This window comes from Lichenostomus cassidix, chromosome Z (genome assembly GCF_008360975.1).
Source record: "Lichenostomus cassidix isolate B80296 chromosome Z, HeHo_3.0, whole genome shotgun sequence".
In the NCBI taxonomy this organism is placed as follows: Eukaryota; Metazoa; Chordata; class Aves; order Passeriformes; family Meliphagidae; genus Lichenostomus; species Lichenostomus cassidix.
The window spans coordinates 63,857,738-63,870,341 of record NC_139511.1 but is presented as its reverse complement, the minus strand read 5'-3'; the positions used below and the strand labels follow the sequence as shown (position 1 = coordinate 63,870,341).

Below are 12,604 nucleotides of genomic sequence, written 5' to 3'. Positions count from 1 at the left end.
ATTTTTGTGTTAAGGTAGATCTGTAATATACCAGTGATCTGTTATCCACAGACATCTCTGTGAGATACACCCTCACAGAGACAACAACTGGGAGCAGTTGCTGGACAAAACCACCTCAATCAGCCAAATCACCTGCTATTATGAATAATCATACTGCATAAGGCTCTTAATTAGCTAGTCAAGATGTATTTTTAAAGTAGCTACTTCTTTTGCTCTGACTGTTGCTATTGGGAAGTGATCTGGTCTCTAATTGCTTTAATGGAAAAGAAAAAGCATCTTCCAATTTCTCCTTAAAGTCTATTCTGTTTTACATTTACTTGTTTATGGTTCAGATCAGAGTTTTACATTTTCATTTTCTCTCTGTCCTTAGTGTCACAACCTTCTCCTGGCATTCTTTCTGCACTCTACACCATGGTGTGGAGAGGTACAATGCCCTCTCACAGATGGCAACAATTGGATGGATGGGGCTTTGTCATCCCTGCCCATGGTACAGAAGGCTGGAACTTGGTGATCTTAAAAGGTCCATTCCCACAGCAACCATTCTATGATTTTCTGCCTTGTATTTTTTGCTAGGGTAAAAAGATTATTTTTGTGACATCTTGTAAGAAAAGCTGCTACAATATTAAGAATAGAAGCTTTCTTTGCACCTGCTCGTTAATTCATGTTTCTTCAATGTGAATGAGTAGAATGTCACAAATTACTTTGAGACATTTGCTAGAACTTTGAATAACAACATTAACACTCCTCTAATTCCACTAGAAATAATTCAGCTACATCAGGCCAACGCTTCTAGACTTGTGCTTGTCAAAGTAATTTGTCTGTGTTTCCAACTAATGAGCTGCTGGCAGAAACAGTAATTTTTATTATTAGTCCAATCTCAGTCATTGACTTAAACAAAAGTATTAAAGATTCAGATCCAACATTCATCCTGAGGAATTTCAGAGCTAACCCTCTTCTACTCAAGAGCTTTCCTTTCATTGCTAATGTTATTATGTACTGAGGTACAGTCCTACAAATTCTTTTCTAAATCCCACTTCTCAATCTTGTAGTTTCCTGTCTGTAAAGAAAACTGTTTTACTGAGGTTGGATGAGGTTTACTGCACTTCTACATAGACAGGCATCAGTTAGTGTAGCTCAAATTGCTTCGACATTTCATTCTGTTCAGAGCTGCTTTGAAGTTCACCATATTTTCTAAATTACTCCAGCCAGCACAAAGCTGCATAATTTTCTCCTATCATCTCCTTTAATATAGATTTTATATACACAACATTTTTGAGTCATCTTGCAATATCTGAGAACAAATTTTATCATTACATGCTCTGTTTTCTTATACCACTTCCACACATGTGATGGAGATTCCCAACGACCAAACATTAGTAGATGACTTGGAAACTCACCAAATCATCTATAAAAAGAAATCTTGTGCAAAAACCTTAAGAAACACAAACTCCAAGTTATTTTTAACTTTACAAACCAATGCTGGAGAAAAGCTAAACATCAGCTGAAATCTGTATGCTTTTGTTACATGAAAAACAATGTTGAAACCTGACTCAGTGTGCTGCTGTGTGTTAGCAATTTGGGGCACTGTTCTCAGATCTGTAGGCAGTATAATTTGTATTAGCAGCCTGGCTTTTGGTCACTGTGTCCAAAACACTCTTGGTTTTGTGGTTCTCAGATCTGGTATTGTCTTACAGAGGTTGGCTTTAGCCCAGATGTTTATCAGTTCATCATTTCAGCTCTTTCTATTCTGCAATTTTAAAAGCAAATGTTTGTTTGGGCTTTTTTAAAACAAAAATATCTGATTTCTCAGATACAGTTTCAAGTTATATAGTCAAGTTTGTTTCTTATTTTCAGGGAATAAAACAAACCCCACAAAATTGTACACATTTACATCAAAACGAAAATGCCAAGCAAACACGCAGAACTTTCTTGAGAACAGATTATTATTAAAAAATAGCTTTTTGTCTGGTGATAGTAGTTTCTAAAGAAGTACAAAGTTTTCAGATCGCCTTCAGGCTTTGCTTGTTCAACTTCATTACATAAACCTGAGGAAAATACTTAAAAAGAAATCACCTACAAATATAGATCTAGTGCTGTGTTTACCTGAGAGAAAATAATCCCAAATAAAACAGCAAAATAACACATCTAGTTCAAAGCCACAGGGAGTTTTACTATATTGAATAAAGTTTACTTGCAAATTACTTTTTAAGTGGCCTTAATCCTAAACCTGCTTCTTAACAAATCTGCTTCTGAAGTGTTTTTGCAAGAGTTTCCACTTGAGTCTTTCCTTTCAACTCTGTGTTTCTTGTCATTAACCACAAAACCTAGTGGATAGTTGCTAGTATCTAGGGTTTTTATTCTAATACTTAAATAATGTATCTGCCTCACAGTTTAATTTGAAACACTGGAAATTGATTTTCTTGGGATAATGGTGCATTTAAAACTCAGGGCTAAGATTATATAAATCTTTGGTAATAACTTGATGCAGAAATATTCTGTGACTCTAGGCTAATATGAATTTTATGTCAGCACTAGTTTGCCCACAGCTTCAGTTTCTAATGGGGTACTCACAGTAGGGCTCTATGCAACAACTCCACATACCCTAGTTCCTATTATGTAAGCAAACCCCAAGTTATTTGCAGGCACAGAGTTCAAGGACAAAAGGAAAAATCAGAACATGCAGTACCATTTGCACATTTGAAGCTCATACATTTCATGCACTTAATCAAGTAACTCAAGATAATCACTTTCATCCAGAGAAAGGGCAGAAGTAACTGATTTTACCACAGTCAGTTCTCAGGCAGTCTCCACTGATTTCAGAAACCTTCTTTGACTCCAAATCCCCTGGCTGAAGTGCAGTGTTGTGGCTTTCCCCCTGTCAATTGGCAAAGAGAATACGTCATGTCAGTTGCCAGCCTGTGCCCCACATCCCATCCCTGTGGATGCTGACCATACCATCCTCATCATCATCCCTGGCAGCTCATCTGGCTGGGAGAATCATGTTCAGCACTGAAAGGGTGCTGCTATCCTGGAAGCTGCTCCTTGGCTCAGCAGGTCTGAGTCACTGAAGTCTCCTCTCTGTGTAGATGACCTGCATTACTCACCACTTGCTACCTGCTGGTTCGTGCATAGCCATGCCTCATGTCCTGCACAAAGAGCTCTAAGCCACATATGACCCAAACTACCACATATGATCACCTCCTTCCCACCTTTATTTATCTTCATGACAATTGCTGGCCATTTAATTCTGTGTGATTTCATTTTCTCTTTCATCTTCAAGATTTAACCAGGCAGAAGCAAATGCAGTATTGCTCCCTACAGAGATCTTTTGGGAGCACCTCTAAGAAACCCTATACTCTTTGGAGATTTAGTGTGTATTTTTCTGAACTTAACACCATTAATGTAACTCAAAACTTCAAGAACTGTTACAAATAGATCATGCTTTGTTATTTAAAGTGATCCCTATAGTTCAAGAAGAGCTTTAGTACTTTTTTCCAATTTGGATTTGTTATGGCTTAACAAAATCAAATTAAGAAACAACTGATGTAATCTAAATTTCAGCTATTCTGCTTTAGATCCTGTAACATATTCTGATCCAGCAAAGTCTGATTCTTAAAAAAAAAAAAAAAAAGGCTTGTCTATGTTCTTACAGTGATCTCAAAAGAACTACACCTACATCTAATGCCTTCTGCCTGCTAGATCATGTCCAATTTTTGTGAGATCTGAGAGGATTAGAGGATGTAATACAGAAACAACTATATATTTGAAACCACTCAATGACACAGACAAGATGAAACTTTTCTCATACTGGGCCCTCTTAAAAGCTTGTGAAAAGCCATTTTTCTATTAAAAAAAAATCTTACATATACTTTCATTAAGAAGAAAATCAGTTAATTCTTATAAAGATATCCAGTAGAAAACTTACAGAACACCCAAAAATCTTCAGGATAGAATGATTTTTCATTTTATTTTTTGTTACAACTAGAACAACAAGATCAGCTCTCAGAGCTTGTCTATAAGAGTCACCATGATGCATCTTTTTAAAAAGAACAATGAAGTTTTATAAATATACATTCTTCTGACCTAATTTATTGTTGACTTCTGGTCAGTTGCAACAGTGTCAGGGTATTTTTAAGCTTTAGAGATTGAACATTATGTAAGTTAATAGTTTTCTAGCAGAAACCATACCTGTAAATCAGTATTATTTTGGTATGTCTCCAGGGGATCTCTACGTTCAGCTTTAACTGGACTTTTGAACAAACTGCCTTCACCCTGCACCTGCAATCTTCATTTTTTGCTGGCATGGTGGTTTACTGTATCAGGTACCTTGCCTGTAGTATTCTCCAGCTAGGTACACATAGGTAGAGCCTCTGCTTGACTGCAAAACCAACACAGAGAAACACAGCCTACGTATTTTTAACTCTGGCTCTCTATTTTAGGAGACACAGAAGAGAGCTTCAGTGCAAGTCGTGCCACTTGATTCCAGTTTACGTATTGCAGGGGAAGATATCTGCAATGTAAAATGCCCCAGAATGTTTGCATTAATAGATTCTCTGAAGAAAAAGCACGACCAGCCTCTTGAGGCGAATCCCTTTGGCACAGTTGGGGACCAAGGCAACGGGAAACAAAAGGCGGAGAGCCACACGCGTCACGGAGCGGAGCGCTGCGCTTGGCAGGCTGGTGGCTGCTGCCCTCATTGTGTTTGTGTCCCACATGTGTCCCAGCTACTGCAATGCTCACGCCAGCTCTGGGCCCTCGACCAGAGCTGGGAACTAACCCTTGCACTGCCCTGCAGCAGGGCAGGATTGCTCTGCCACACCACCAACCCGTCCTGCGCCTGAATCTTGGGGTGCTGGAAAGTCAGCCTCGCACCAAGGTAAAGCTGGGAAGCTTCCCAGGGGAAAAGAGGCAGAACCAAGGAGAGCAGAGGGAGATTTTAATTCATCAGTGCTGTATCAAACCTTTTCAACACTGATTAACTAAAATGTTTCTCGCTTCAGCTTAACCCAGACTAGTGGCCATGGTAGGAGGATGTGAACTGCAAGGAAAAGTAACTAACTAAGTCATTACAATTATGCAGCTGAAATTAAGAAATGAATAAATGGCAACAAACTCTTTAATTTGTTGATTTAATCTCTTTTATTTTTTTCCATGAGGCAGTTAATATGGGAGTTAATGAGCTGCTAGTCCATCAGTCATTGGACACTGACTGCTCCACATTCAAGAGGCTGATTAAACAATATAGGTGCTTATTTAATTCTGGCAGCACAACAGGACTGAGATTATTAGTTAGGAAAGAGACCAGACATTTTGAGAAAGGGAGAGGCAATCATTCTAGTTATACCAGTCTGAAGCTATTCTCATAAAACTTAATATAATATTAACTTTTCCCTTATTTGAATTTTAACAGAGGAAAGCATTTAAAGCATGGTATGAGGTATAAATCAACATAGGGAATAGGATTTTAACATCCAGAGTTACTGCAACTGTAAAACAGAAGAGGGTCAGCATAGCTAATGGACATCCACCTTCAAAATAAATTTCTCTCTACAGAGAGTGTTCGTTAGAATAAGCTCTAACCTACTTATAAATTACAGATATCAACCCATGAAAAAAAGCTTCTATTTTGTAGTAGGGGGTAATTTTCCTCTAGTCATTTTTGGTGATGCTGAGCAGTCAAGTTAGTTTATACAGTACAGTTATTTAAATAATTTCAGCCATCCTGACCAATAACCTCCAGATATTTCTACTTTCTCTGTAGCATTAGTTCCAGTACTCACATGAACCTGCAATGAATCAGTTCAAGGAACTAAAACGAATCACTTTTCTTTTGGCAGAGCTAAATTTTTTTGTTGCTGTTATTTTATCTACTTGAACAAATCAGATGAATATCAAAGAACAAGAGAGGAGGTGGAGAAGGTTTGAACTCTTATGCAATAACACTCAAACCAAATATGTTTAAAGCACTTTGTTTCAGGCAAATACTAAGGATAATCCCTGTGAAGTTGAGCTATGAGGATGTAGCTAAAAGGTAAAAATGTCAAAGCCAACGAAAAACTAGTTTTTTACTGCCTGCTACCAAAGTACTATTAAAATATGTATGTTCAAATAGCAAATGGATTATTTATATCCATTAAGGCTGTGCCTACATAGTCAGTGATCTGTTGAACCTAGTAAGCAGCAGTCTCTTGACAGCAGTGAGCTGAAAAGCAAACCAAGGGTGGAAATACAGTACAGACATTTTTTCAGGTACTCATGAGTATTGGTTATTACCCACAACAATAATCCCTCATGCCTCTTTGAATGAAAACAGCTGATGCTATAAATCCTAGTACAATTGTGATGACATAACCAGACTTTCATGGATTTACTAAGCAAGAGTTGTAAAAAGGGTCCATCACACAACTGAAGAGTTTCTAAGCCTGGGTGACCTTTGGCTTAGCAATCCAAACACAGAAAACAGTCACACACTCCTTCCTGAGCTGGAATAATAGCTGTTATTTGTGGGAATCATGGACAGATTTTGCACTGAGGACTAAAATCAGCTAAAGGCACAAACAGCAACTTTTCTCAAGTAGCAGTAAGGATCCCCATGCAATGGGGTAACGAGACCAAAGTCTGAGAAACAAAATATTTGGGAACATGGTGTTGATTCTTAAGCTCTGGCTACTGGTCTTCCCATAGACAGAAAAAGAAAGTTTTAATGTTAGGCAGAAAAAATTACCTGGGGGCACAGTTTTACAGATACAAATAAAAAAAAATTATCTCCTATTTGCAGAATCTAGTCTGTACGCTCTAGACTGTATCTACTTGTCTTTGGATGCTAAGTCTATATAAAGTTGTGATTCCTCTTACATAGAAAATTAAAATTTCAGGTTTGTGTTAAGCACCATCCACTATCAGTGGTCAGAACTAAGGCAGCAGCTCCCCAGCTAACAGGGTCACAGTCCTCAATGCAGACTCTGTTTACACAAGGAGTGTAGGTTACAGTGACCTCTTTTACAAATGCCAGGAGTTTAATTCTACAACCAGCTGATGAACACCAATTCAGCTGCTTAGTTGACCCTGTGCTGCAGGGAGAGGAAAAGGGCGGAAAAAAGGCTGCTTTCCTCCTCCTTCTGGAGCATTCCAGAGTTCTGGTCTAAACTTGTTGATTAATTTTCACAGGAGTCAGGAAACAGCAATCAGGTGTTCACCATTCCTTTGCTTCCAGGATCTGCTCAGCAGTGACAGAGAAGGGCAATGGAGCTGGGGAAGGGTCTGGAGCACATGTTCTGTCAGGAGCAGCTGAGGGAACTGGGGGTGTTTAGCCTGGAGAAAAGAAGGCCCAGGGAGAGCTTATTGCTCTCTACAGCTCTCTGAAAGGAGGGTGTATCTAGCAGGGATCAGCCCCTTCAACCAGGCAGCTGGTGACAAGATGAGATGACATAGTCTAAAACTGTTCCAGATGAGGTTTAGGTTGAATGATCAGAAGAAATTCTTCACAGAAAGGGTGATTAGACATTGGAATGGGCTGCCCAGGAAGGTGGTGGTGTCACCATCCCTGGAGGTGTTTAATGAAAGCATGGAGTGTGAAGGTCTGGTTGACCACAGTGGTGCTGGGTCTTAGCTTGGACTCTGTCATGGGATGAGAGGGAGCTTCAGACAAGCCCTGCCTTAGCCTCAGACTTTTGGCAACAGCTTAAATTTAAGAAATCACTTTGGCACGAAAGTTCTAAGGTTGGCAGATCAGGTCTATTTATAAAATGAATTATTTATTAAACAGACCATAGATAACAGACAAAAGATCTTAATCAGATTTACTTACGGCAAAGTACAAAAGCAAGAAGAACTACTTGTAGATTACAACATAACATAAAATAGTCCTTGATAAAAATATCAAAGTACCTATATTAAAGCTAGCAAAAGAAATAGTATTCATTAGGGCCAAATGTAACTTACCACTGAAATGTCAATAATGTACACAGACTCATTCACTCGACCTTCAAAAGAGTAGCTGCAAAGCAGCATCCCTGCTCAGGTGAGAAACTCCACACATCTCCAGGGAATGTGTGGAATATTTCTGCTTTGTGAAAGTTTTGGTGTAGCTTTTATAGTCTCTAAAGTAAGGTGTCTGTCAGTCAGAAATCCAGCTTATCTTGCAGATCTGTCTTCGACAGTAAGATGTCTATTGGCAGTTGGGAGGTGCCAGATGACTGCTAACCCCATGACACCAAAATATCTCACTACAAGACAGCTTGTCCTGTTTGAGTTATCTAACCAGCTAACAAACAACAGATAAGCTTTTGTTGAGGGCGAGATGCCCTGCTTACAGACTCGATCTCAGAGGTCTTTTCCAATGTAATTGAGTCTGTGATTCTGTGACAGTTAAAGGTGTGTTTTGTTGTACACTGATCTGTCAATTTGTATACTGTAAAGGACCATGTTTCAAGACTTCAGCACTGGAGCATTCAGAGTTGTATTTTGGGATATTGTGGAATGGAACTCAAACCTGAGTTCTGACATGGGAGGAACAGCTGTTAACAGATGTAGAGAAATGAGATTCTTTGGCAAGGCTGCAGCTTGAAGCAGAGCTCTCATTGCTCTTTGATTGATTTAGCTTTGAAGAAGGAAAACAAAGATGATTACAAGTTTGTTCTGTTTAAGAAAGAATATTTTCCCAAATATTCAACCAGCATAATCGTAGATTATAAAAATACAGGCTCAAGACCTTCTGTTTCTTGATTTAGATCAAGAAGCTGAATGCAAATCTTTTCCCCAACAACAGAGCTCCTGGCTTTGGTGAAATAGTTCTCTCCATCTTTTTATAAGAAAATCCATCTCTTTCTGATGATGCCTTACTTAATCTTCTATATTATATTTGACCACTTGAATGAGAGGTCCTCTGGAATGTCCTGTCCCTGCTTCTTTGGTCTTGGTACATTTCTTCATAGAAGTTTTGCCTTCAACACTGCTATATTGCCCTGACACAATACTTTTGTACTGTCTGTTCATTCCACAACAAGAAAAATGAAAACACTCCTCACTATGCCTTAGCAATCTTCCAAAATCCTTCTGGTGGTGCCTTGTCGCTTCCATCCCCCAGATTTACACTACCCAACTTTTATCAGGCATAAAATCTCCAAGCCATGTCCATTTCCATGTTCCAGGCTTTCTGGACTGCTTTCTTTTGTAGCTACTTCTAAAACCCACTTGAATGTAATTTTAAAAAATATCTTTTCATATTTGATTCCCTGTTCCTCCCAAATGTTCACAACAATGCTTGTCCTACTTTCATAAGATGCTATGATTTTAATGCATCTCTGAGCCCCATCACGACCTTATCTCACTCCTAACAACCTTACAGAGGAATCCAGCTCTTCTTGAGATTTAAAGAGTCCATTACAGTTCATTTTCTACAACACAGCAGCAAAAAAACCTTCCTAAATTAGATGAATCTTCCTCCTTACACTACTCCTTGCCTATCACAGAATGCACTGCAGAAATGAAGACAGACACAGCTAATTATGTTTGTCCACTCTTTCTTTACCTCTCTTTACAGGACCTGCCTCAAGGTCTCCATCAAGAGTAGGATGATTAGCTTAAAAAGTCCAGGGACTCTCTGATATCTCTCAAACCCCATCCACTGCTATTACTACTGAGTTATGGACAAATCTCAACTTCTGTATCTCAACTTATCCTGTTTGAACTATTCCTCCTTGAAGAGTTATTAAACATTAAATGAACCAGGGAGCAAGTTGCTAAACATTGTACAGCAGCAAAAACATTCATCTGCAATACTGGACAGCCAGGATCCTTGATACAGTTAACACTGTATTATTTATGAAGAGTGAAACTACTGACTGAAGAAACAAAACTATTTCATTTTCATTATTTTAGACATTAACATGTATTAATTGCTTGGTGATGTGAAGTGAAATTATTCCAGAGTAGCTATTCAGATTTCTTTCAAATTGGAAAAAATAGTATCACAGTACTTTTTTTCTAGTGGGTAAGATAAATAAACTGAAACATGGATTATTAAAGATCTAGGCTGAAGATTAAAGAAAGCAAGGACCTGGAGCTGCATCTCTAAAAATCCATGTGAATGAATGCCCTAGCCTCTCAACTACTTTAGCTAAAATTTCTGGTTAAAAATTATATTAAGAACCACAAAGATGAGACAAAGAAACATTAAAGTTTGTTTTAAAAAGTTCAATCTTAAAAGAATAATAATTTAAATACATTACTATGGGTTTTTTTTAAATGAAAATAATTTGTAACTGAGTTCAGAATTTGTTTAGCAAACCAGGTATTAAACACACTATTCTATAGTGCACTAGCCCCTTCATGGTTTTTATGGGGTCAGATGATGCCCTGCTTTCAAAAGACCCAAGTGTGATAAAACACCATCTGCTTTAAAAGCACCTCTTTACCTCATCAGCTTCACCCCTTGGTTACACTGTTGCTGTGAAATAATATTCAGATTTCTTGGCATGTCCACCTGTCAGTATCAGTGCCATTCACATATAAACCAGTTAGTTCTGAATGGATTAGTTTGAGCATTAAAATTAGTATTACTGCATTAAAATAACCCTCCACAGGGGCTAATATATTCTGGTTTTAAGTGTTGTGTAATGTAGCCAATTCCCCTTACAGTTTTAGTTAATGAAAGACTCTTTTCCACATTTTCTTCCAAAAGCTGTTGTGTAACATCACTGTGTACTGTAAATAGCTTCCCACTTCCATCTGCTGCCTGCTCTAAACTGCTCTGGTTTGCAAAGTTTTTGTTTTGTAGTTCTTCAGCATAAAGCATTTGTTAGCCTTGTAATTTTTTTGGACTATGGCTGCCAGTAAATGAGGTGCTGGCACATAGATTCTCACTAGTTAGACAGGGTCTAAAAGAAATGCCTTAAAAATTCAGTTAAATGAAGACATCTCATAACAGATTGGACATCACAAACCCCCTGAGCTCAGCAGGATACATCACTACTAATCAGCTGAGCTGAGTACCTCCTCCTCAGCACTCTGGGAGGAAATACTAAAGGCACCACAAATATGACATGGATAACAGCCATTCTAGACTTAAATTTTTTTTTGTGACTGTAGTGACAAGAACATACTCAAATTATAAACTAGAGGTTATAATGGTTGATTCCTATCATTCAGATCATGTACTAGCACCAAAAAATAATTTTCACCTATACCAGTGCCTGCCACAGTTTCCAGTGAAGTTCAAATTAGCCAAGATAATTTGAGTGATACCAGGTAATTCTGAAATATGGTTGTATTGGGTTTGTGTGGCAAGGGTTTGGTAGCAGAGTGGTTGCAGGGGGTGCTCTGTGAGCAGCTGCCAGGAGCTTTCCCAATGTCCAACAGAGCCAATGCCAGATGAATCCAAGGTGGACCCACTCCTGGCCACAGCTGAGTCCATCAGTGATGACAGTAGCACCTCAGGGATAATGAATCCATAAAAGTGAAACAAAAAACCCCAGCAGCTTCAGCCAGGGAGAGGAGTGAGAATATGTGAGAGCAACAGCTCTGCAGGCACCGAGGTCAGTGAAGGAGGAGCAGGAGGTGAATGGAGAGGCAGCTGTGTCCCTGCAGCCCATGGATAACCGCACCCTGGAGCAGGTGGATGCCCAAAGGAGGCTGTGATCCGATGGGAAACGTCTGCTGGAGCAGGCTCCTGGCAGGACCTGTGGCCAGTGGAGAGAGGACCCCACACTGGATCAGATTCCCTGGCAAGGCTTGTGACCCCACAAGGGGCCAAACTGGAGCAGCCTTCCTGAGATACTGTACCCCATGGAGGGGACCCAGGATGGAGCAGTTTGTGAGAAGCTGCAACCCATGGGAGGTACTCAGATTGGAGAGGCACATGGAGGGCTGTCTCCCATGGGAGGGACCCCTCGCTGGAGCAGGCCAAGAGCATGAGGAGGAAGGAATGGCAGAGAAAATATGTGATGAGTTGACCACAACCTCCACCCCTTGTCCCCCTGTATCGCTCAGGGGAAGACACAGACAAGTGAAGGGTGGAGTTGAGCCTAAGAAGCGGAATGGAGTAAGAATTTTTCTTTTAGATTTGTTTTCTCGTTGTTATGCTAATTTCTCTACTCTCATGTTAATAAGCAATACGTTACTTTACCCAAACTGCCCGTGATGGTAACTGATGAGCAATTCTCTCCCCGTCCTTCTCTTGACCCATGAGCCTTCTGTTATTGTCTCTCCCTGCCCAAGTGAGGATGGAAGTGACAGTGTGGCTCAGGTGGGCACCTGGCAGCCAGCTAAGGCCACCCCATCACTGATGGCACAGGGACTCACAGCTTTACAGCTACATTTCAACACAACATGCTAATTAGGTAACATTATTACTGCACGGTTTCTATGATGACCAGAGTCTCTAGATTTGAATTGTTTTGCTGTGCACAAACATCAAAGATATATTTCCCTTTTCAAAGACTGTGAAATCTAGTAATTTCACGCATAATAGCTTTTTTAGTAATTCAGACCAGAAGAGGTTTCAGGAGGTCATCGAGACCCCAAAGGAGGGATCAACAATGCAAATATAATTCCTTAGATTTGCTTAATCTATTCTTAAAAACCTCCAATTAGGGGAATTTTGAAA

The 12,604-nt window shown here is 39.4% G+C and overlaps 1 protein-coding gene across 6 annotated transcripts in view; it reads right to left on the bottom strand.

The window, feature by feature from the left end:
- Positions 1 to 12,604, bottom strand: part of PRLR (prolactin receptor) — a 151,959-nt gene that overhangs the window by 60,448 nt on the left and 78,907 nt on the right. For 5 of the 6 annotated variants that reach the window (XM_085043468.1, XM_085043466.1, XM_085043467.1 and 2 more), the window contains one exon: positions 2,785 to 2,875. The exons of the other annotated variant lie outside the window; for it this stretch is intronic. The gene's annotated coding sequence lies outside the window, so the exon portion shown is untranslated. The remainder of the gene's footprint in view (positions 1 to 2,784; positions 2,876 to 12,604) is intronic. 6 annotated transcript variants of the gene reach the window in all.